This window comes from Aquarana catesbeiana, linkage group LG12 (assembly GCF_042186555.1).
Source record: "Aquarana catesbeiana isolate 2022-GZ linkage group LG12, ASM4218655v1, whole genome shotgun sequence".
In the NCBI taxonomy this organism is placed as follows: domain Eukaryota; kingdom Metazoa; phylum Chordata; class Amphibia; order Anura; family Ranidae; genus Aquarana; species Aquarana catesbeiana.
The window spans coordinates 238,373,153-238,397,155 of NC_133335.1; positions in this window are offsets into that span (position 1 = coordinate 238,373,153).

Here is a 24,003-nt window from a genome sequence, read left to right on the forward strand (position 1 = left end):
AGGGGGTTCATGAGGGTCATCTGTAAAAAAAAAAATTACGTTTACTATACATCCCCCTCCCCCCCCCCGTTCCAATCAGTGGTTTTCCATTGAAAGAAATTAAAAGCATTGTTTACCATTTAAATTAGCATCATAAGTCTCTGCACAACAACCACTATCTTGTGCCACTTCTTAATAGCAAGTGCTAATTCTAATTTTCTAGTAATAGTAGTAGTTGTGGTAGTAGTTACTTTATGCATGAAAAGGAATGAGTTTTTTATTATGATTGTTTACTTCAATTTAAACTTTGTGTGTGGCATACAGTCAGGTCCATAAATATTGGGACATGGACACAATTCTAACCTTTTTGGCTCTATACACCACCACAATGGATTTGAAATGAAACAAACAAGATGTGCTTTAACTGCAGACTTTCGGCTTTAATTTGAGGGTATTTACATCCAAATCAGGTGAACGGTGTAGGAATTACAACAGTTTGTATATGTGCCTCCCACTTTTTAAGGGACCAAAAGTAATGGGACAATTGGCTGCTCAGCTGTTCCACGGCCAGGTGTGTGTTATTCCCTCATTATCCCATTTACAAGGAGCAGATAAAAGGTCCAGAGTTCATTTCAAGTGTACTATTTGCATTTGGAATCTGTTGCTGTCAACTCTCAATATGAGATCCAAAGAGCTGTCACTATCAGTGAAGCAAGCCATCATTAGACTGAAAAAACAAAACAAACCCATCAGAGCGATAGCAGAAACATTAGGTGTGGCCAAATCAACTGTTTGGAACATCCTTAAAAAGAAAGAACGCACCGGTGAGCTCAGCAACACCAAAAGACACGGAAGACCACGGAAAACAACTGTAGTGGATGACCGAAGAATTCTTTCCCTGGTGAAGAGAACACCTTTGGGATGAATTGGAGCGGAGACTGCGAGCCAGGCCTTCTCATCTAACATCAGTGCCTGACCTCACAAATGCGCTTCTGGAAGAACGGTCAAACATTCCCATAGACACACTCCTAAACCTTGTGGACGGCCTTCCCAGAAGAGTTGAAGCTGTTATAGCTGCAAAGGGCGGAGCCAACTCAATATTGAACCCTACGGACTAATGCCCTGTACACACGGTCGGACATTCCGACAACAAAATCCATGGATGTTGGCTCCAACTTGTCTTGTATACACACGGTCACACAAAGTTGTCAGAAAATCCGATCGTTCTGAACGCGGTGACGTAAAACACGTACATCGGGACTATAAACAGGGCAGTAGCCAATAGCTTTCGTCTCTTAATTTATTCTGAGCATGCGTGGCACTTTGTGTGTCGGATTTGTGTACACACGATCGGAATTTCCGACAACGGATTTTGTTGTCGGAAAATTTTATAGCCTGCTCTCAAACTTTGTGTGTCGGAAATTCCTAAGGAAAATATGTGATGGAGCCCACACACGGTCAGAATTTCCGACAACAAGGTCCTATCACACATTTTCCATCGGAAAATCCGACCGTGTGTACGGGGCATAAGACTGGGAAGCTATCAAAGCTCACGTGCGTGTAAAGGCAGGCGTACCAATACTTTTGACAATATAGTGTATGTGTCCTACCACAATGCACCGTGGTTTCACCCTTACTGTGGTGGTGTGGCGGTTGGAAGATTGAAGTACAGTGTGAGGCGGGGGAGACACAGGTAATGGACAGTCCTGCAAACACTGAGATCTCTCATCTCTTAGTTTTCCTGGTAAAGTATAGGCATAGGCAGAGTTACACCTTAAACATATTTTATTGGTTACATTTGGTATTTTGAAACATCACAACCCCCTTGTCTAAGAATATGAGAGGGGAAGAAAAAAAACACAAAACACAGCAGTTAAAAGTGTCCATGTTACAGAAACCCTGTAAAGTGTAAATCTTTAGAGACCCGTCATTTATTACCTGTAGTCCTGTCTCCATTCTGTGTGATATTTAATTGCGGATCACCAGCTACAACACAGACGTTTGTTGTCTATAACGGCACACCCCCCCCCCCCCCCCCCCCCTCCCATCCTCCACCCCCGACCATTCTTGTTGGATTACCAATGCCATGGAAACACAATACTGATTTCTTATATGGAAATGGTTCCTGCTGAGTATTTTATAACAAATTACACTTTTCTTGTATTTTATCATGATACAAAGTACTCAGAGTGCCAAAAAGCCATATGATACTCCTGCCACTGTTGTTTTTTTAATAATACGTTTTGGCACAAGCCATTTGCAATTGCCTTTAATGGTTTTTAGGCATGTGTACAAAGGATGCTTCTCATTGTACGATTTAGATAGTAAAGCCAAAAATATTTTGACTTGTTACATCAGTAGGCAATGATATATTGTAATGTATTATGTTACGTTTTTGAGGTTATGTTACGTTCCAGAACATGATTCTAAGGGTTGTTTTTTTTTCTTTCTGGGCAGCTTTTTGGATGCACAGTTTGTCAAAGAATTACTGAGAGTTATTTTAGCCGTGTTCCAAAGTAACCCAGTTGATTGATTATAGCTGTTTTGGATCGATCTGTGTATAAAGTAGAACCTCTCCCCCATGCAACTCTCTACTCTATGAATATGTTTGTTGCAAGTGAAACGCATCAGGAGGTGGAATCCCGATAATCTGTCTTGCCCTGAACCATTCATTAAATCTTCAGTGATGGTTTATGGTATGGGGTAAGGCTGACTTTTTTTCTTTTTACTGCTGCTGAACTTGAGATTGAGAGTGAACCACTGGAGAGCTAGCACCCGACCCTGGGGTATGCAGGCATAAAAATCTGTAGACTTCTTACCCAGCAACTCAAGTCCAGGAACAAGGGCTCAGACAAGGGCCAGTAGGCTAACCCTGGACTAAATATGTATATACACTATATTGTCTAAATAATTGGGACGCCTGCCTTTACACACGCATGAATTTTAATGGCACCCCAGTCTTATGCTGGCCATACACTATACAAAAAATCGGCCGAAAAATCGTTCGTATGGACACTTCGTTCGTTTTTCGGCAAGTTAGTGGGTACAAATCGATAATCGTTTGTGACGTTTTTGTGGAAAAAAAACGAACGGCATGTTTGGAAAATTTCTGCCGAACGTACGATAAATTGCAAGGTTAATGTGTTTCCCGTCCGAACTGCCTGCACTAGGTATATGTAAAAAAACGAACACAAAATTATTTATTCATGTCCACTGAACAGATTATCGGACATTATATGATGGCACGATCGTTTGCGGTCACGGTCGAACGTTTGTTTTTCGAAAATGGGTTCGGCCGATTTTCTGTATAGTGTATGGCCAGCATTAGTCCGTAGGGTTCAATATTGAGTTGGCTCCACCCTTTGCAGCTATAACAGCTTCAACTCTTCTAGGAAGGCCGTCCACAAGGTTTAGGAGTGTGTCTATGGGAATGTTTGACCGTTCTTCGAGAACAACAATAATTGTTGAAGTCACATTTACATCTAGATCCGTGTTTCTCAACTCCAGTCCTCAAGGCGCCCCAACAGGTCATGTTTTCAGGCTCTCCACTATTTTGCACAGGTGATTTTTGCTGCCTTAGTAATTACCACAGCCGTTTCATCTGAGGGGGAATCCTAAAAATATGACCTGTTTTGAAGGCTTGGAGTTGAGAAACACTGATCTAGAGCAACAAGGATTTAAACCCTCCTGTTTCTTCTTGGAAATACATTCACAAACACCCTCTGTGATTTTTTTTTTTTCAGAGGATGCCAACCGTCTGCAAACCAATAGGCTATGTTTCCACTATTGCGTCCCCAAAGTCGCGCGATTTACACTGCGACTTTACAATGCGATTTATGTTGCGATTTGACGCGACTTTAAAAACGACTTTGATGTTCTGCGATTTAGCCAGAGTGATGTAATTCCTTATCCTGCTTAGTACTTCCCCTTCCTGTCTTCCACACTCACGTACATCAATATAGGAAGTGATGTATTTGGGAGGAGCAGAGATCATGTGCTTCCGTAGACTTCCGTGGAAGTCGCAACAAAGTCGCGGTGTCAGACATGTACATGCGACTGCAGTGCAAGAACCTTTTTTAGAGATGCTGCGACTTGAGTCGCACTAATTAGAACGGGGACCATTGAAATACATGGGTTTTGACTTGTCATGCGACTTGACATGTGTCAAGTCGCAAAACAAGTCCCAGTAGTGGAAACAGAGCCTTAGATTTGAAACTTGTTTAAAATTTATCCGTTGAAATCGAGTCCGGTCGAAAAGTCCGCCGTCTGTATGCTAGTTCGACGGACAAAAAGCCATGCTAGGGCAGCTATTGGCTACTGGCTATGAACTTCCTTGTTTTAGTCCGGTCGTACGTCATCACGTACGAATTCGACGGACTTTGGTGGATTGTGTGTAGGCAAGTCCGTTCATTCAGAAAGTCCGTCGGAAAGTACATCGAAAAGTCCGCCGGGCAAAGTCCGCCGTAATGTCCGCTCGTGTGTACGCGGCATAAGTCACAAATATATATTACAAGGTGGGGGGGGGGGGGAGGCGAGGTCAACTGCAGGAGAGGTGCAAGGGCCACGTAAAATGGATAGGACTTGAGTTTAACACATGTGATTAGACCCAAATTTCAGCTGCCCAAATCCAGCAACCCATAGCGACCTTAACAAGCCACCCATATCAATATACATTGGATTCCCCTAATGTGTATGTACTGTATGGCCAAAATGTATTTTGTAGTTATCAACAGGCTAGGGAGCAGTTAATACCCATCAGGTTATAACAGGGTGTTAGGTGTGTAGTTCCCACTTTTTATCTCTAGGTCCCCCCACCTGCCCTTAGTTCCTTGATAGAAACTATTTAACATATTCTTCCCTTTTTCTTCTATCTGGGGGATTGGGGGGGGGGACGACAAGAATTACACCAGCGTGTGTCCTCCACCATGCAATCCATGCGCCATTTTGAGAGAGCCTGTATCCCTTTTGGAGATTTGGGTGGTCATCTTTGAGACAGAGGGGTTATATTATTTAGCCCCTGTTGTGTCATTTTGGGCACCAGCAGTGTGGGAAGGTATAGATAGGGACAGAGACCTGTTTGCGAGGGAAGTATAGGTGTAGAATTAGGGACAGGTTAGTGACAAGGAAGGACAGTTTATGGGTCCTCCCGGGACACCTGTTCTGATTTCTCCTCCACTTTGTAGAGATTTTCCCTCTCTTCCTGTTTCCTCTCCAACACAGGAAGTGAAGGGAAATCGCCCCAATGGCACACAGATAATAAATATTACAGGGCTTTCAAATTTACTGTACTACTGTATTCACAATTAAATAAAAGCTTTGACTAACCATACACAGAAAAGTGCCCCTGCCTTCCAACCAGTCCAACATTTTCTTGGTACAAAAATCCTTAGTTACTGATCCCATTTGTGGTACCTACTGTACATTAATCGGGAAAATACTGCATTATGGCCACTAATAAAGCTGACGATCATAGGAAATAAACTTATTAGGCAAATTACGGGGATTGTTTGTGACAGCTGTGCAAATGCTTGAGACATGTGTTGTGTCATTACAATGTGTTAAAGCGGAGTTCCACACAAAAATGGAACTTCCGCTTTTCGGAACCCTCCCCCCCTCCGGTGTCACATTTGGCACCTTTCAGGGGGGAGGGGGGTGCAGATACCTGTCTAAGACAGGTATTTGCACCCACTTACGGCATAGACTCCCATGGGAGTCTATGCCTCTTCCCGTCCCGACCGCGCTGTCTGCTGGGAACATACAGCTCCCAGGAGAGAGCGGGGACCACTAGGGACGCGCAGCGCGACTCGCGCATGCGCAGTAGGGAACCGGGAAGTGAAGCCGCAACGCTTCACTTCCTGATTCCCTCACCTAGGATGGCGGCGGCAGCTGCCGAGAACCGAGCGGGTTCTCGGCATCCCCTGCCGACATCGCTGGACCCTGGGACAGGTAAGTGGCCATGTATTAAAAGTCAGCAGCTGCAGTATTTGTAGCTGCTGGCTTTTAATATTTTTTTTTTTTTGGCGGTGTGGGTGAACCCCCGCTTTAAGGTGCCTTGCATTACCTTCACCCATTCATTTTGAATGGACCAGTAATGCATGTCAACCCCTTGCCGACCAGCGCACGACGATGTACGTCCGCACAGCTGGGCAAATGGGCGTACCTGTATGTCCCCTTTTAAGATGCAGCTTAGTGGGCGCACGTGCGCCCGCCGCGTACTTCCTGAGCGTGCCCGCGTGTCCCGCGGACTCAATGTTCACTGGGGGCCCGCGATCGTGACACAGAGCGGCAGAACAGGCATTTCCCTGTTCTGCCTAGCAACATGACAGAGATCTACTGCTCCCTGTCATCAGTAGCAGTGATCTCTGTCATGTTGTAGTGAGCCCATCCCCCCCCACAGTTAGAATCACTCCCTAGGACACACTTAAAGGGGTTGTAAAGGTATTTTTTTTTTTCTTTAAAAATAACAAACATGTTATACTTACCTTCACTGTGCAGCTCGTTCTGCACAGAGTGGCCCCGAACCTACTTTTCTGGGGTCCCTCGGCGGCTGTCTCGGCTCCTCCCCGCAATAACTAGCCACCTTAATGCGAGCTCCCTCGCATGGTGGATAGTTATTGCGGGCGCCCTCCCGTGATACAGCCTGCGGCTATAGCCGCTCGCTGTATCACTCGGCCCCGCCCCCCGGCGCGCCGCGTCATTGGATGTGATTGACAGCAGCGCGAGCCAATGGCTGCGCTGCTTTCAATCCATCCACTATAGCCAATCAGCGACCAGGCTGATCGGCTGAATGGAGGTCGGGAACGCGCAGGCGAGTTTTTGAGGTGTCAGGTAAGTAAAACGGGGGGGCTGGGGGCGGCGGTATTATCAAAAGTTTTTTCACCTTAATGCATAGAATGCATTAAGATGAAAAAATTTATACCTTTACAACCCCTTTAACCCCTTGATCGCCCCCTAGTGTTTAACCCCTTACCTGCCAGTGTCATTTACACAGTAATCAGTGCATTTTTATAGCACTGATCGCTGTATAAATGTCACTGGTCCAAACATAGTGTCAAAAGTGTCCGATGTGTCTGCCGCAATGTCGCAGTCACGGTAAAAATCGCAGATCGCCGCCATTACTAATAAAAAAAAATTTTGAATAAAAATACCATAAATCTATCCCCTATTTTGTGCAAAACAATCAATATAGGCTTATTGCGATTTTTTTTTTTTTTTTTTTTTTTTGTTTACCAAAAATATGTAGAAGAATACATATGGGCCTAAACTGAGGAAGAAATTTAGTTTTTTTATATATTTTTGGGGATATTTATTATAGCAAAAAGTAAAAAATATTGCTTTTTTTTACTTGTCGCTCTTTTTTTGTTTATAGCGCAAAAAATAAAAACCGCAGAGGTGATCAAATACCACCAAAAGAAAGCTCTATTTTTTTTGGGTGCAACGTCGCACGACCACGCAGTTGTCAGTTAAAGCGACGCAGTGCCGTATCGCAAAAAGTGCTCTGGTCAGGAAGGGGGTAAATTCTTCCGGGGCTTAAGTGGTTTACAAATATGACCATTTCTTAAAATCACAATGTACAGCATATGTGTTGTGATGTGCTGCAGCGCTGGTGCGTTGGCCGCAACTGTGTGTTATTACTATTAGCTGAGTATTGAAATCCTGCTTTGGTAGCTTCTTGGATACAGCAAACGGCTTTACTTTTATGGAGAAATATCACATGCCTTTTATCATAGAACAGAAAGAGAACACAAACGAGTGCATTGAGCACAGATAAACAATACATCCTGTTATATCAAAGAATATAAGAACTATACACTATAATACCACAGCGCCACCTGCTGCATACATAAGTACAATGCATACAGTATTGTCAGTTTATTAGCAATTTTACATTACATGTTGTTGTTCTTCCAACAATTACAACATACAGATCTGAATGGGCTCTAAAGGTGCACATAGACATTAAATGATTAAATTCTAATATGTCTGACTTCTTGGTCAGCTCCGTACACACGGGCTAAATGGCGGTTTAATAGAAACTGGCCGACATTCAGGCCGTGTGTACTGCAGTCACCTTCTGTCAAAAGGGGCATGACCGAAAAGGGTACCCCTGTCAGAACACAATAGCACAGCAGGGGAGATCACTGTACTAACATCGGATTGTTAGTACAGCAGCTCCGACCTGCGCTATCCGTTTTTTGTTTTTTTTTCGTTCAGCCCTCTAGGCTAAACGAAAAAAAAAAAACTAGCAGTGTGTACTAAGCTTAAGTAGCAGCACATAGCAGACACACCTGGCCCAGCATCCTCAGCAGGGAATGGAGTTCCACTTTCTTGGCTAGCTACTATTTTTCTGTGGTATATCTGGTTGCTTTCCTCCCCTTCCTACTCCATAGACACAAACACGCACACTTGGATATTCTAAATATAAATCTTTATAGTAATTTTTTTTTAATGGAGTCATCTTTCGTTGGTCACATCTTGCCAATCACTATGTGATGTTTACGGCCAGCTTCAGGCGGAACAAAGAGCGCCATAGAGGCTTAAAATGTATAATTTACTGGCATAAAATGTATAATTATATACTTCCTAAACTGATAAGCCTACAAGCAACATTATATGTTGTAGGCGCATGCTGTATACTGGGGGTTGTAGTGCCATAGTTGCCACCGGGACATGCGTTGCCCATACCCTGGTTCGGGGTTATAATAATATTTCTGTCTGAGTACCTTGGAAGCTGTGGCGAGGCCGAAGCATCCGGTTCTCAGCAATGCTGTCTACCACATTAAGTCAATATCACTTTTATAAGGTGTTGAGTGTCGAGGAACGCACGATAAACGCTCACTAATTGGCCCCTGTTGTGGTTTTCTTGGATTTCGACTGATGGAGATTCCCCGGAGAACCAGAGCAATATTAAACAATTTCTTTGTGGTTTCAATAAGATCTCTGTATAATGTTCATAAACCACAACTGGAAATGTCCCCGTTTCCTCCTGCCTGAGACTGCTGGAAATTAAATTCCTGATTTCTGGTACAAGACAAGCTATATGTTATAGTAGTAGTGGCCCACTCGTGGTGGCTTGTGAGCCACATGTGGCCGTCATCCGCTGCTGGTTTATGAGATTCAAGATGTTTTTATGACTGTTGGGAAGCACAGGCATAACAATCTTGTAATAAACAATAACCAAAGTGAATTGCTTTGCTCTTGTTCACACAATTAAAAAAAAAAGCTAAAACTGTTTTGTGTTGGAAGGGCAAGGCCTCGGCTCTATGGATTCACACAAGGCAATTCTAAAACAAACTTATCATTTTCAACTGACAACACTAGACCTAGGTCTGGCTCACAGTCTCCACTCTAATTCATCCCAAAGCTGTTCTATCGGGTTGAGGTCAGTCAGGTTCCTCCACCCTAAACTGGCTCATCCATGTCTTTATGGACCTTGCTTTGTGTACTGCTCAAAATCATTTGGTGGAGGGGGGATTATGGTGTGGGGGTTGTTTTTCAGGGGTTGGGCTTGGCCCCCAGTGAAGGGAACTCTTAAGGCGTCAGCATACCAAGACATTTTGGACAATTTCATGCTCCCAACATTTTATAGAACAGTTTGGGGACGGCCCCTTCCTGTTCCATAATGACTTCACACCAGAGCACAAAACAAGGTCCATAAAGACATGGATGAGCGAGTTTGGGGTGGAGGAACTTGACTGGTGTGCAGTCATGTTGGAACAGGAAGGGGCCATCCCCAAACTGTTCCCAAAAAGTTGGGAGCATGAAGTTTTCCCAAATATCTTGGTAAGCTGATGCCTTAATGCCGTGTACACACGATCGGACTTTCCGGTTTTTGTTCGAAGGGTGTTGGCTCCAACTTGTCCTGCACACACGCGGTCACACAAATGTTGGCTAGCAATTACAAACGTAGTGACGTACAAGACGTACGTGATATCTCCATTACGAACGCTAGTTTTACTAGATGGAGCGCTTCCGGCTCGTACTTGATTCTGAGCATGCGTGGACTTTTGTGCGACGGACTTGTGTACACGCGATCGGAAAGTCCGACAACAAACATTTGTTGGCGGAAAGTTTGAGAACCTTCTAGCCAACATTTGTTGGTGGAAAGTCCGACAACAAATGTTCAACGGAGCGTACACACGGTCTGACTTTCCGCCAACAAGCTCAAATCCAACATTTGTTGTCGGAAAATCCGATCGTGTGTACAGGGCATAAGACTAGTTGTCCAGAGCATCCCCCCCTTTACATCAGATGTCAAAAGCCCCCCACCATCAGAAGTGAAAAGTCCCCCACCCTCCTTTATATGATAGTACTACACCCCCTACCTTAAGCTTGCGGGGATGGAAAGCAGAAAGTGTAGGGTCTGGAGGAGAACCAGAGGAGGGCTAGGGTCACCTGCTGGAGTCTGCTGAATGCTGAGACCAGGGGAGGCGGAGATGAGGGGGTGTTGCGGCTGCACAGAGAAGCGCAGGATCTGGCGGAGGAGTTCTGTCCTCCTCTCTGCCGTGGACTGCCGAGGCAAGGTGGGGGTGGAGACAGGGCTACTGATAAAAAATCACAGGGCCCCCTGCAGTCTACCTGACAGGGCCCCCCTCCTCCAAAAATATCAAATGATATTTTTGCTAAAATGCAGCTCCAGTGATGCTATGTGCAGCCATGGCAGAAATGATACCCCCATTGAACAAGACGCATTCAAGTAAATTGCGACACAAAGGCATTATCTGCATCCCACAGTGAGCAATCGGTACCAATCGCTCACTGTGTTCATTCAGGGTGGTGTGTTCGTTCAGGATGGTGAGCCCCCCCCGTTCACCATCCTGAAAAAACCCGCCTGTGTGCCCTTGGCAGCTGCCGACAGGAAGACGATAGGAGGGAAAATGGCAGCACTGCATTGGGAAAAGGGCACACGGGGGTCCCAGACAGCACGGGGAAGGGGGCACAGATACTAGAACCGACCCCCCTCTGCAGTGCAGCCGAAGGAAGAAAAGTAGAAGCCAGCAACACTGAACAAGAGTCACAAGTGTCAGCAATAAGGAAGTACTGCTGGTTCTCCCGCTCGGCAGGTGTCCAGGCCCCCCTTTTGAACTGATGGGGCCCGGGCCCAGTACCGATGGGATGGCTGTACTGCCTTATCAGCTGCCCTGAATGGAGATGAGGTGCAGGAGAGGTGCGAGGGCCACATGAAATGGCCTGGAGGGTTGGATTTGGCCCATCTGCCTTGTGTTAGACACATGTGCACTACTAGATGATGGTTTCTGTATTGTGGGTTGTAACCTCAGGCAGTTGACTTAAGAGGACCTGTCCTACTGTAAAGCGCTCGGCTCCCTAAAGACGAGTCAATAATTGTTGAAGCCACACTTGCATCTAGAGCAACAAAGATTTAAACCCTCCCGTTTTTTTCTTGGAATTATTTTCACAAACACCCTCTGGGATTTTTTTTCTGAGGCTGCCAACCGTCTGCAAACCATTAGTCACAAATATATATAACCACCTTAGAATAACAGAAGGGTTGAACAAGATGGGAGCCACTTTTTTTTTTTTTTTTTTTCAGTGGCAACCTTGATGAATACTTTAAAATACAAAGTACAACCAAAAACAAGAGGTGTACTATTTGTTTTATGAAGAGCAGTATCGATTTTATATAACCCGGGGCTCAGGGGAGTCTGTAAATTTATCTGCAGAGAGTTACTCGTTCACATCTGCCGGAGGCTACATCTGGAAAACAGGCTTTATGGTTTTGGCGTTTGCATTCCACGAAGGCCTCTGGGAAATACAATAGCCAATTAGACCAGGGACCATCGGGGGCACCAACATGCTCAAGTCGAACGCAGACAACAAACAATTCAGCGCTATTTGTTCCACATTTCATTTCACACCTCTGTCTCCGAAGTGACCGTTTCTGCTCTGGTTCCTGTTTTGCTTTTCCCCCAGAAGGCCCTGTTTTTTTTTTTTTTTTTTTTTTTTTTTTAGAGGCCTTGATAATTTGAGACTAAATTCGATATCTGTCTGATCAGCCAGCTTTTGTTTAATTGAAAAATCCAGCCAGTGGTAGGTATAAAAAAAGACATACAATAAAAAAATTCCTACAGTACATATATAGTTTTATTAGCAGCTTAATTCTTTTAAGGTACAACCTTTTCACACCATTTCAACAGCCCCTTTTTCAAACCATGACAGCTTTATTAGACCTGGTTTCAGGAATGCGGAAAACCTGGGGTTTCCTTGTTCTCTTGCCCTCCTGCATGCCTTAGTCCTAAATCCTTTTTTTTTTTTAATTAGAACCCTTGAGTTTCAGTAGCTAAGCATAGCGTTCCCACAAACCTGCAGCCGACATGTTGTTTTCTTTTTACAGCTTGATGGCTTTTTCAGACTTGGAACAACATGGCTCTTGGGTCAAAGACTTACCTGGAAAGCAGCCATGTTTAGGGTTTTATTGGCATCAGGACATCTGCAGTTTATGCGTCCGCATTTTATTTAGACCCGCCTTGCTTTGGCTGACAAGGGGCATGGTAATGACTGGTTGCATTGGAAGCCTTCATGCCATTTAAAGCCAGCAATAAAACTAATAGTGTGAATTCACCAACGTAACTATAACAACTGAGCCCCATAGAAATATTATAAAGGCTCCCTCCTACCAGGCTCATTTAAAACAAATCTTTCTGATCAAATCTTGCGTCATTATAATGCAATAACATTTCTACCTTCTGAAATACTTTACCATGGTTGCCAACATTTAAAAATTACCTTGGGAGACTCTTTGCCTGGGTTAACTAATGCCGGCCATACACAGTTCGAATTTCGAAAGATTTTTCTTTCGAAAATCGTATCAAAGAATTTTCGTACGAATTTCGCACCATTGGTGGGCTGCAGCAATGGCCGATTTTCGTGCAGCAATCAAATTTGAGGAATCGGACATGTTGGAAATTTTTTGAAAAACAAACGATTTTCGAATCAATGATGGGAGAATCGTGCGAGAAATGTAATAAGAAAAGAAAATTTACGGAGAGAAAAGAAGATGTAGCAACTTGCGGTGAAATTGAAGGCTTGGTCGGCCGAATTTCGAAAATCAATGGTGGCATCATCGGATCACAAAAAAAACGAGCTTTCTGATTTTGAAAAGAAAATTTGTTTGAAAATCGACTGTGTATGGCCTGCTTAAGCCATCATGAACATTAACTTGAAGGACTATATTACAAACTGTCTCTTACTTATTTATTGTAGAGTAATGCCGCGTACACACGAGCGGACTTTACGGCAGACTTTGCTCGGCGGACTTTTCAACAGACTTTTCGACTGACTTTTTGAATGAACGGACTTGCCTACACACAATCCACCAAAATCCGTCGAATTCGTATGTGATGACGTATGACCGGACTAAAACAGGGAAGTTCATAGCCAGTAGCCAATAGCTGCCCTATTGTTGTTTTTTTGTCCGTCGAACTAGCATACAGACGAGTGGACTTTTCGACCGGACTCGATTTCGACGGATTAATTTAAAACATGTTTCAAATCTAAGTCTGCCCAACTTTTGAGAAAACAAAGTCCGCTGGAGCCCACACACGATCGAATTGTCTGACGAAATCCCGTCCGCCGGGCAAAGTCTGCCGTAAAGTCCGCTCGTGTGTACGTGGCATAACAATTCTTTTTTTCAGATACTCAGAGAGTTCTTTGCCATGAGGTGCCATGTTTGCCCTGCACCAATCCAGTGGTACTATTCCCGTCATTAATGAGTCCCTAAAAATTAGATACAATGGCTTTGAAATTACAGAGCTCAATTCTTTTAGGATCCGTGGATGGATGCCATCAGGTCCAGGTGCTTTATCCACCTTTATTCTGTCTAAATATTTCTGGACCATATCACTTTTGAGCCATTGTGGATCATTCGGGGCTGTGTCACTACCACCCCCATTATGGACATGAGCTCCCCCATGCTCCTTTGTATACACAGAGCTGAAGAAAGTATTTAATAAATTTGCCTTCTCTTTGTCCCCAGTCACCCACTCTAGATTATTGTGTAAAGGGCCTACATGCTCAGACCTGACCTTTTTACTATTAATATACCGTATTTATCGGCGTATAACACGCGCCGGCGTATAACACGCGCCGGCGTATAACACGCACCCCAAGTTTAGGAGAGAATTTTAAGGAAAAAACTTTTAGGAGGGAAGTTTAAGGAAAAGAAACTTACATTAAAATGCCCATCAATGCAGCCTCATCAGTGTTCATCTGCAGCCTTGTTAGTGTCATTGCAGCCTTTTCAGTGTCAGTGCAGCCTTGTCAGTGCAGCTTTGCCCCAGTGCAGCCTTGTCAGTGCAGCTTTGCCCCAGTGCAGTCTTGTCAGTGCAGCCTTGCCCCAGTGCAGCCTTGTCAGTGCAGTCTTGTCAGTGCAGCTTTGCCCCAGTGCAGCCTTGCCCCAGTGCAGCCTTGCCTCAGTGCAGCCTTGTCCCCAGTGCAGCCTTGTCCCCAGTGTCCATGCCTACCGCCTGCCGCCGACGCCGACATACACATGCATGTAGTTTTAAATATGGCGCCGTGGAGTTTGGAGGGACTCGGCGCCTGCGGAACTGAACGAACGCCGCCGAGATACACATAGTCGAGTGTATTCGGCTCTTTATGGCGCCGCTCACAGTCCCGCCCAGTCCCGCCCTATGATGGACATAACACAGGTCCAATGGCGGGACTGGACGTGACTGTGAGTGGCGCTGGAAAGAGCCGAATACACTTGACTATGTGTATCTCGGCTCTGTGATTTCGGCGGCGCTCGTTCAACTCCGCCGAGTCCCTCCGAACTCCACGGCGCCATATTTAAAACTACTCGCTATGTGAATGTCGGCGGCGATCGCCGCCGATTGCTCACAATTAGCGGGGATCGGCGTATAACACGCACCCACGACTTTTCCCTGATTTTAAGGGGAAAAAAGTGCGTGTTATACGCCGATAAATACGGTATTTGAAGAATTTTTGGGGGTTTGCCCTACTATCTTTTGCAATCTGTTGTTCGTTTTGAATTTTTGCATCCTTGATTTCTTTTTTACATATTCTGTTAAATTCTTTGTAGCATTTAAACAACACTAGTGTTCCTTCATTTTTTATAGTCTTTAAAAGCTCTTTTCTTATTGTTTATAGCTTTCTTAACTCTGTCCGCGAGCCACATAGGTTTTATTTTTAGCCTTTTAAACTTATTGCCCATGGGAATATACTTTGCAATGAGGTCCCAAACAGTCTTTTTGAAGAATTCCCATTTCTGTTCTGTTTATCGATGCCAATATTTCCTCCCAGTCTAAATCCTGGAGAGCAGCCCTCATCCTTGGAAAAGTTGCTCTCTTGAGGTTAAGAGTTTTTATCTTTCCCGTATGTATTTCTTGTTTACAGCTAACATCAAATGAAATCATGTTATGGTCACTGCTACCCAGATGTTACTTTATATGAACATTAGTAATAATCTCTGCATGGTTTGAAATCACCAGGTCCAACAGAGCTTCATTCCTATATATATATATATATATATATATATATACAGTATCTCACAAAAGTGAGTGGTGGACCAAGGAGGAGCGCACGTGCTCAGGGTCATATCCAGAGGTTGTCTTTGGGAAATAGACGTATGAGTGCTGCCAGCATTGCTGCAGAGGTTGTAGGGGTGGGGGGTCAGCCTGTCAGTGCTCAGAACATACGCCGCACACTGCATCAAATTAGTCTGCGTGGCTGTCGTCCCAGATGGAAGCCTCTTCTAAAGATGATGGCAAAAGAAAGCCCACAAACATGATGAGACCAAGATAAACTTACTTTGTTCAGATGGTGACAAGCGTGTGTGGCATCAACCAGGTGAGGAGTACAAAAAATCTCTTGCCTACAGTCAAGCATGGTGGTGGGAGTGTCATGGTCTGGGGCTGCATGAGTGCTGCCGGCACTGGGGGGCTACAGATCATTGAGGGAACCATGAATGCCAACATGTACTGTGATATACTGAAGCAGAGCATGATCCCCTCCCTTCAGAGACTGGGCCGCAGGGCAGTATTCCAACATGATAACGACCCCAAACACACCTCCTTTAACTTTTGCACAAACCAATCAATATACGCTTATTGGGATTTTTTTTTAATCAAAAATATGTACCTAAATTGATGAAGAAATTTGATTTTTTTCTATTTTTTTATAGGATTTGTTTTATGACAAAGTAAAAAATATTTTTTTTTGTTTTTGTTTTTTTTTTCAAAATTGTCGTCTTTTTTTGTTTATAGCACAAAAAATAAACACTGCAGAGGTGATCAAATACCACCCAAAGAGAGCTCTATTTGTGAGGGAAACAAAGACATACGTTTTATTTGGGTACAGTGTGGCAAGACTGCATAATTGTCCAGTGCCGTATCACAAAAAATGGCCTTCCCATGAAGGAGGGGTAAATCTTCCAGAGGGCAAGTGGTTAATCACAATGTGACTGATACATTTGTGCTTTCTACTTTTTATATCACACTTAGAAAACATAGTCTTTACTGTCCCTGCCTGTTCACACTACAAATTGAATTAAATGACTAAAATAGCTTGAAACATTAAAAAAAAAAAAACGTGAGCAGGGTTACTATAAGCGAATTGACATTGCTCTTTTGGTTTTGTTTTAATTGGGTGATTAGAATTCAGGCAGGGACTGGAATTCTACAATTGCTTGCAGCACTTCGCTCTTCCACTGATCCAATAGCAGCTGAGATATTGGAATGTTCCGCGGATTTTCTTATTTTCGGTGGGTCGAAGCATGACATCTCAGCTGGCCAGAGGTCCAGTTTAAATTGACCTCCACTAACAGCCACTAATGTGCAGTTTGCTTGCTGAGCACAGGTGATTCCATCTCGTGTCACTTGACAACGTGTTTCATTATGGTGATTCCTCAGGAGGTCACATGCCAACGACCCTGAGAGTGTGTTTCTCAAGCTGACGATGTAATTAAGGTGTATTATCCCCGCTGCCGGAGCATGCCTCTTATGTGCAAGAAGGTAATCTCCCTCTGAGCAAAATTATCCCACTGATTGAATATTTAAAGTTAAACATACAAGCCAGATCGAATCAATATGATTTATGAAAGCCTCCTTGCCGCCAGCGCTGCAGACCTACCAAGAGCAGCGGAGCCATGCTCAGCATGAGAGGAGAAAACCGGCAGAATGTTCTATTATAAGGCCAGGCTACACAATATCATTTATGACTTTGAAGTTCAGAGTGGTTTTCATCCAGTGACAACTAAATCCTGAAGAATCCAATATTTGTAATGGTTTTATATCACACTAGGCCAGGAGCGAGGACCAGGAAACACACAGTGAGCGCCTGCATGTATGCCGCCTACTTGCTGGTGTTTTTACAGCAGGAATCTTTTATACGTTTGCTGAGCTATAATTTTTCCAGTGCCTACTCTGCTGTGCATCTTAGTTTCCTTTTCTTCTTTCCTCTATGGCAGGAGGTCTCCAAACTTTCTAAACAAAGGGCCAGTTTACTGTCCTTGAGACTTTCGGGGGCCGGGGACTGTGGCCAGTGTGAGTAGAAAATGCCCCAATGTCAATGGGAGTAAACAATGCCCCATCATTGGTATCGGGGAAGGAATAGTGACCCATCATTGGTGTCAATGGCAGGAATTAACCACTTGACCACCGGGCACTTAAACCCCCTTCCTAACCAGACCAATTTTCAGCTTTTGGTGCTCTCACATTTTGAATGACAATTACTCAGTCATGCAGCACTGTACCCATATGAAATTTTTGTCCTTTTTTTCATACAAATAGAGCTTTCTTTTAGTGGTATTTAATCACCGCTGGGTTTTTTATTTTTTGCGCTATAAATCAAAAAAGACTGAAAATTCGGTAAGAAAAAAAAAAAAAATCTTTTGTTTCTGTTAAAATTTATTGCAGAGTATTGGCGAGTATTGGTGAGTATTGGCAGAGTATTGGCAGAGTAGGTATTGCAGAGTATTGCAGGGTATTGTAGAGTATTGGCAGAGTATTGGCAGAGTATTTCACAGTATTGCCAGAGTATTGCACATTATTGCAGAGTATTGCACAGTATTGGCACAGAGCAGTGCTGTGGGCACCACAGATCCAGCCCACAGCGCTGCTAAAAACGATCTCTCCCCCTCTCCCCTCGCACTGTACAGATCGGTACAGAGAGGAGAGGGAGGAACAGGCGTCATGTCATGACACCAGTTTGTTTACAAGTGATCACTCTGTCATTTGACAGAGCGATCACGTAGTAAACGGCCACTACAAGCGCCCATTTATCGTGGTCCGGAAGACCCGGCGGTCACGGATGTTTGCGGGAGCGCGCCCCAGGGAGCGCGCGAAAGCAACATTCTGGGAGGACGTCCCACGGACGCCAGCCCAGAATAAGCCAACCGCGCTGTAGCCGTCTTTCGGCAAGGTCCTACAGTCTTTCCAACGGACTATCCGACGGACTTTTGATGGACTTCCAACGGACTTTCGAACAAACGGACTTGCCTACACACGATCACACCAAAGTCCGACGGATTCGTACGTGATGACGTATGACCAGACTAAAGTAAGGAAGTTGATAGCCAGTAGCCAATAGCTGCCCTAGCGTCGGTTTTGGTCCGTCGGACTAGCATACAGACAAGCGGACTTTTCGTCCGAACTCGAGTCCGTCGGACAAATTTGAAACATGTTCCAAATCTAAAGTCCGTCAGATTTTCACACGAAAAAGTCCGCTGCAGGTCCGATGGAGCCCACACACGGTCGCATTGTCCGCCGGATTAGGTCCGTCGGACCAGTTCGGTCTAGAAGTCCACTTGTGTGTACGCGGCATTTGCCGCGACGAGATCTGCTGGAAGTGGGAGCGGGTAAAACCAGGTAGACACTCCCAACTCCCCCCCGAAAGGTGCCAAATGTGGCAGCGGAGGGGGGGAGGAGGCAAACAAGTGGAGCGTCCCCTTTTGGGTGAAGCCTCTAAAATTGTGTAGACTCTCACAAATTAGAGTTAGGATTACAGAAAACGGGGAGCCTTGCGGGACCTGCAGTTTACGCCTGTATTTGCAATTGTGTGCAGACTAAAGCCCTGTTCTTAACGCATATTGTTAGACGGGTCAGAGCACCCCCCCACACAAATAGCAAGCACCCCCTAGGGACACACTTAACCCTCTGATCGCCCCTGATGTTAACCCCTTCCCTGCCAGTGTCATTAGTACAGTGACAGTGCATATTTTTAGCACTGATCATTGTATTAGTGTCACTGGTCCCCAAAAAAGTGTCAGTTAAGTGTTCGATTTGTCCGCCGCAATGTCGCAGTCCCTTTAAAAATCGATGATCGCTGCCATTACTAGTAGAAAAATAAATAAATAAAAATTCCATTAAAATATCCCATCGTTTTGTAGACGCTATAACTTTTGTGCAAACCAATTAATATATGCTTCTTGGGATTTTTTTTTACCAACTATATGTAGAAGAATACATATTGGCCTAAATTAATGAAGAAATTTGATTTTTTTCAATTTTTTTATTGGCTGTGTTTTATAGCAGAAAGTAAAAAATATTTATTTTTTTTTCAAAATTGTCACTCTTTTTTTTGTTTAAAGTGCAACAAATAAAAACCACAGAGGTGATCAAATACCACCAAAAGAAAGCTCTATTTGTGGGGAAAAAAAGGACATCAATTTTATTTGGGTACAGCATCACATGACCATGCAATTGTCAGTTAAAGTAAAGCATAGCCTGGTTATTAAGGGGGTAAAACCTTCTGGGGCTGAATTGGGTAAAATTTCCTCATTTAGGACAAATAGGGAAAAAAAAAAAAATGAACGTATAAGTCCTGCCTAGCCGTCACAGCCCACGACTTCTATGGGACATCTCACAAACATCTCCCTGCCCATTGGTCCTGTAGAAGTTGACCCCATAAAATTCTGTGGAGGTCAACTGGACATACGTGACCAGCAGAAGTAGGTTTTTGGCCACAGGATTTAAAGGCTGTTGTAGGCTACATCTGTGGGATTGTCAGGAACCATGAAACAGACGGAGACAGAAAATGCAGTAAAAATCACACCTTTTAATAAAGTGGTAAAAATGGTACAACCGGTAAACGTAGTCAAAACATAGCCAGGGTTCGGTAGCAAAATCGGGTAGTCAGAACAAGCCAGGAAATCAGGAAGCCAGAGATCAGCATAGTCAGAGGCAGCAGACAGGATCAGGAATCAGAAGGGATGCCAGCCAGGCAAGTCTTCAACAGGAACACAGCATAGAGTCTCTAGATATGTTGACCAAGGCAGAGGCATTGAAGAAATGAACCAGGCAGTTTAAATAGCCAGAAGGGGCTGGCTGTGGGCTTGACTGACGAGCAGGAGATGATCAACAGGTGAGCCACTGTGGAAAGCTGAGTACTGGCAATTAACTGACAGCTGAGCAACCTGAGCACAAAGAAGGAGAGGGCTGAGAGCCCAGCCCTGACACAGATTCAGGTAAGTATACATCTGAGGTTGGGAAGGATGGGTTACTTGAGGTCAGGGGGCATAGGTAGGAAGTATAAGTGCACACATCATTTAAATACATACATTTTTCAGGAAAGTATCAGATGAAGATATAAAAACAAGATAGCAAGATAGCACAGGAGAGAACAATGTCATCCAATGCAAAGCTGGCTTACTGTCCATAGAAACAAACAACAGTAATTATTATTATTATACAGGATTTCTATAGCGCCAACAGTTTATGCAGTGCTTTACAATCTAAAAAGGGAGACAGTACAGTCACAATACAATAAAATACAAGAGGGTTAAGAGGGCCCTGCTCATAGGAGCTTACAATCTAATAGGGTGGGGCAAGTGGTACAAAGGGTTATAACTGTGGGGGATGAGCTGATGAAATGAATGAAAAATGTTGGCGGTGTGATAGGCTTGCCTGAAGAGATGAGTTTTCAGAGGTCGTCTAAAAGCAGCCAGAGTAGAAGATAGCTGGACAAATTGAGGTAGAGAGGTCCAGAGGATGGGAGAGGCTCTGGAGAAGTCCTGAAGACGAGAGATAACGAGGGAGTGAATGAGTAGCTTGGTGGTTCCTTTAGTTAAAAAGGTGCAAATTTTAGAAATGTTACAGAGGGAAAAAGATTTGGGAGTACTTATTTCAGATGATTGCAAAGTGAGCCAACAGTGTGGCCATGCAGTGGGAAAAGCAAATAGTATTTTAGGATGCATCAATAGAGGGATCACCAGCAGGAGAAAGGAGGTCTTGATTCCTTTATAGAGATCTTTATGTAGCGCCCTGCTCCTGATGGGCAGGTGCTATCTATGTAAATTTAAGGTTGTCTGAAGCTGTAGTTTAGCTCAGACTAATTATAGTAAATTCACTGGTTTCTGTAGCAGTTCAGCTGCGTTGTGTCAGTTTCCACTTGGCCGTGGGTGTCGTTGTAGCCACCGGTAAGTGTTGGAAATGCAACAGGCTGGATGCATTGGGTACCCCTTTTACTCAGAAACAGCCCTGTGGGAGTGGTTCACTCGCCGTGCATTCTGGGTAAGGGTACTTAAGGTACAGTCGCCAATTTGTCGGGGTTCGTTGTTCCTGACCTGAAGGCCCTCTTGGCCCAAGGTGTGCCGTGGTAGCTCTGCTGTCTCGGGCCGGCTGGCCCGAGGCTTTGTTACTGAAGAAGTAGGCCCAGGGGTTCTAGATCCTACTGATCCAGAGGGCGGTCCTGTGCTGTCTTGCCTGCGGGGAGAAGCCGATCGATTGAAGGAAACCAGGGGAGGACTTCTCTGGAGGTGACTAAGCAAAGTATACTGGTATCTCAGGAGGAGCCTGGAAACTCAATTGAAGGATGCAACCCGGATCACCTACCTCACAGTATCGCCGGATCAGCGGAAAGAAACTGGTACTGTGCAGTTATGCTTTAATCTTGCAAAAGTTTGGTTACACCATCCTTTGGTAGAGGATTGTGTAACGATCGTAACGTGATTTTTCAAGCCTGTGGCAGAGACTATGACCAAGCATCTGCATTGAGAGAGGCCTATCCGGTGATTGCTATATCCAGTTGTGGAAACCGTTTGTCCTCTGGATTGAAGAAATACCCTGATTCGCAATACCAGGTATCTGAATCTCCCTTAACCCTCCATCCCTCTATCTGACTTTGTTAAATAAAAGAATTGGAGAAAAAGAAACTGAGTGCTTGGTGTAGACATCATTGAACATTCTTCTAATGGGACCCCTGTGACGGATATGGTGGAACGGTGAGGTAACAGTAAGCCCAATTTAAACCAGCAGCTCCTTCGGGGGTCAGTGCTACATTTATATCACTAGAAGGATCAACAGCAGATGTAAGGAGGTCCTGATTCCTCTATATAGATCTTTATATCACTAGAGGGATCACCAGCAGATGGAAGGAGGTCCTGATTCCTCTATATAGATCTTTATATCACTAGAGGGGTCACCAGTGGGAAGGAGGAGGTCCTGATTCCACTCTATATAGATCTTTATATCCCTAGAGGGGTCACCAGCAGGAGGAAGGATGTCCTGATTTCTCTATATAGATCTTTATATCACTAGAGGGATCACCAGCAGGAGGAAGGGGGTCCTGATTCCTCTATATAGATCTTTATATCACTTGAGGGGTCACCAGCAGAATGAAGGAGGTCCTAATTCCTCTATATAGATCTTTATATCACTAGAGGGATCACCAACAAGAGGAAGGAGGTCCTGATTTCTCTGTATAGACCTTAATATCACTAGAGGGAACACCAGCAAAAGGAAGGAGGTCCTGATTCCTCTGTATAGTTTTTTATATCACTAGAGGGGTCACCAGCAGGAGAAGGCAGTCCTGATTCCTCTATATAGATCTCTATATCCATAGAGGGGTCACCAGTGGGAGGAAGGAGGTCCTGATTCCACTCTATATAGATCTTTATATCCCTAGAGGGGTCACCAACAGGAGGAAGGAGATCCTGGTTCCTCTATATAGATATTTAGTTAGACCTCATTTAGAATACTGTCCAGTTCTGAACACCTCACTTACAAAAAGATATTGATAAGATAGAATGAGTCCATAGAAGGGCAACAAAAATTATTGGAAGAGATTTCTGTAATATAATATATACAGTCTAAAAGAAAGAAAGAAAGGAAAGGGGAGACTTGTTTGAAACCTTTAAGCTCTAGTTCCCACTGCACACCGTGTGATTCACACAGAAATCGCACTGCATTTCTGTGCGAATAAAATGTGATTCTGTGCAGTGCGATTTGAGCCCATTCATTTTGAATGGCTCAAATAGCACCGCATCCATATGAAAAGGGTGCGGGCAGCTATTGCTTGTACAGGAACCAGATCCCATGGGTGAGCAAGCCAGTGTCCAGTAGCAGATATAGCAGGCAGGGATCAAAGCAGAAGCATAGTCAGTTAATAAGTCAATGGTCGATAACAAGTGGTCACAGGTTGGGATTAATCAGAATCGGCGTTGAGGAACAAGCCAAAAGTCTGTAACGAGTGGTAGCCAAGATACTGGTAGGAGAGAGCACAATAATCTGGCTAACAGAAAGTGCAAAGGCATGGCTTAACTAGGAAGTTCATGGAAGGAGCAAGAAGTTCAAGGTTCAACAGGAACCTTGGCATAAGGCAGCCGTGTCCAATGGATCAGAGAGGGCACTATCCAGCATCTCAGGTGGCTCAGCAAGAAGAGACTATGCAAGATACAGCTGAGGTCGCAGGTTCAGACCTTGGTCCTGACAGCTGAGTTAATGGTAATGACACATGGCATCATATACGTCAGTTCTGATTTTGCCCATAGTTCCACAAAAAGTACAGATGGCCTTTAATTCTGCACTTCATTCTGGCTGGGCAGCTGATAATACTAAATAATAAAAGATGAGATACAATATTTAGCCTAGAAAATGTGAAATTCCCCTGATATATAAACAGAATCCATTCAACAAACTATTTTTAAGGTTTTCAAGGTTTTTCTTTTTAAGAGTGGTCATAAAATGTTGAGAGACGACACTTGCATATCATGTAATAGCTGCTGCGGTCTTAATGGCCAGGTTACACCTCAGCTGCACCCCGCCAGGCCTT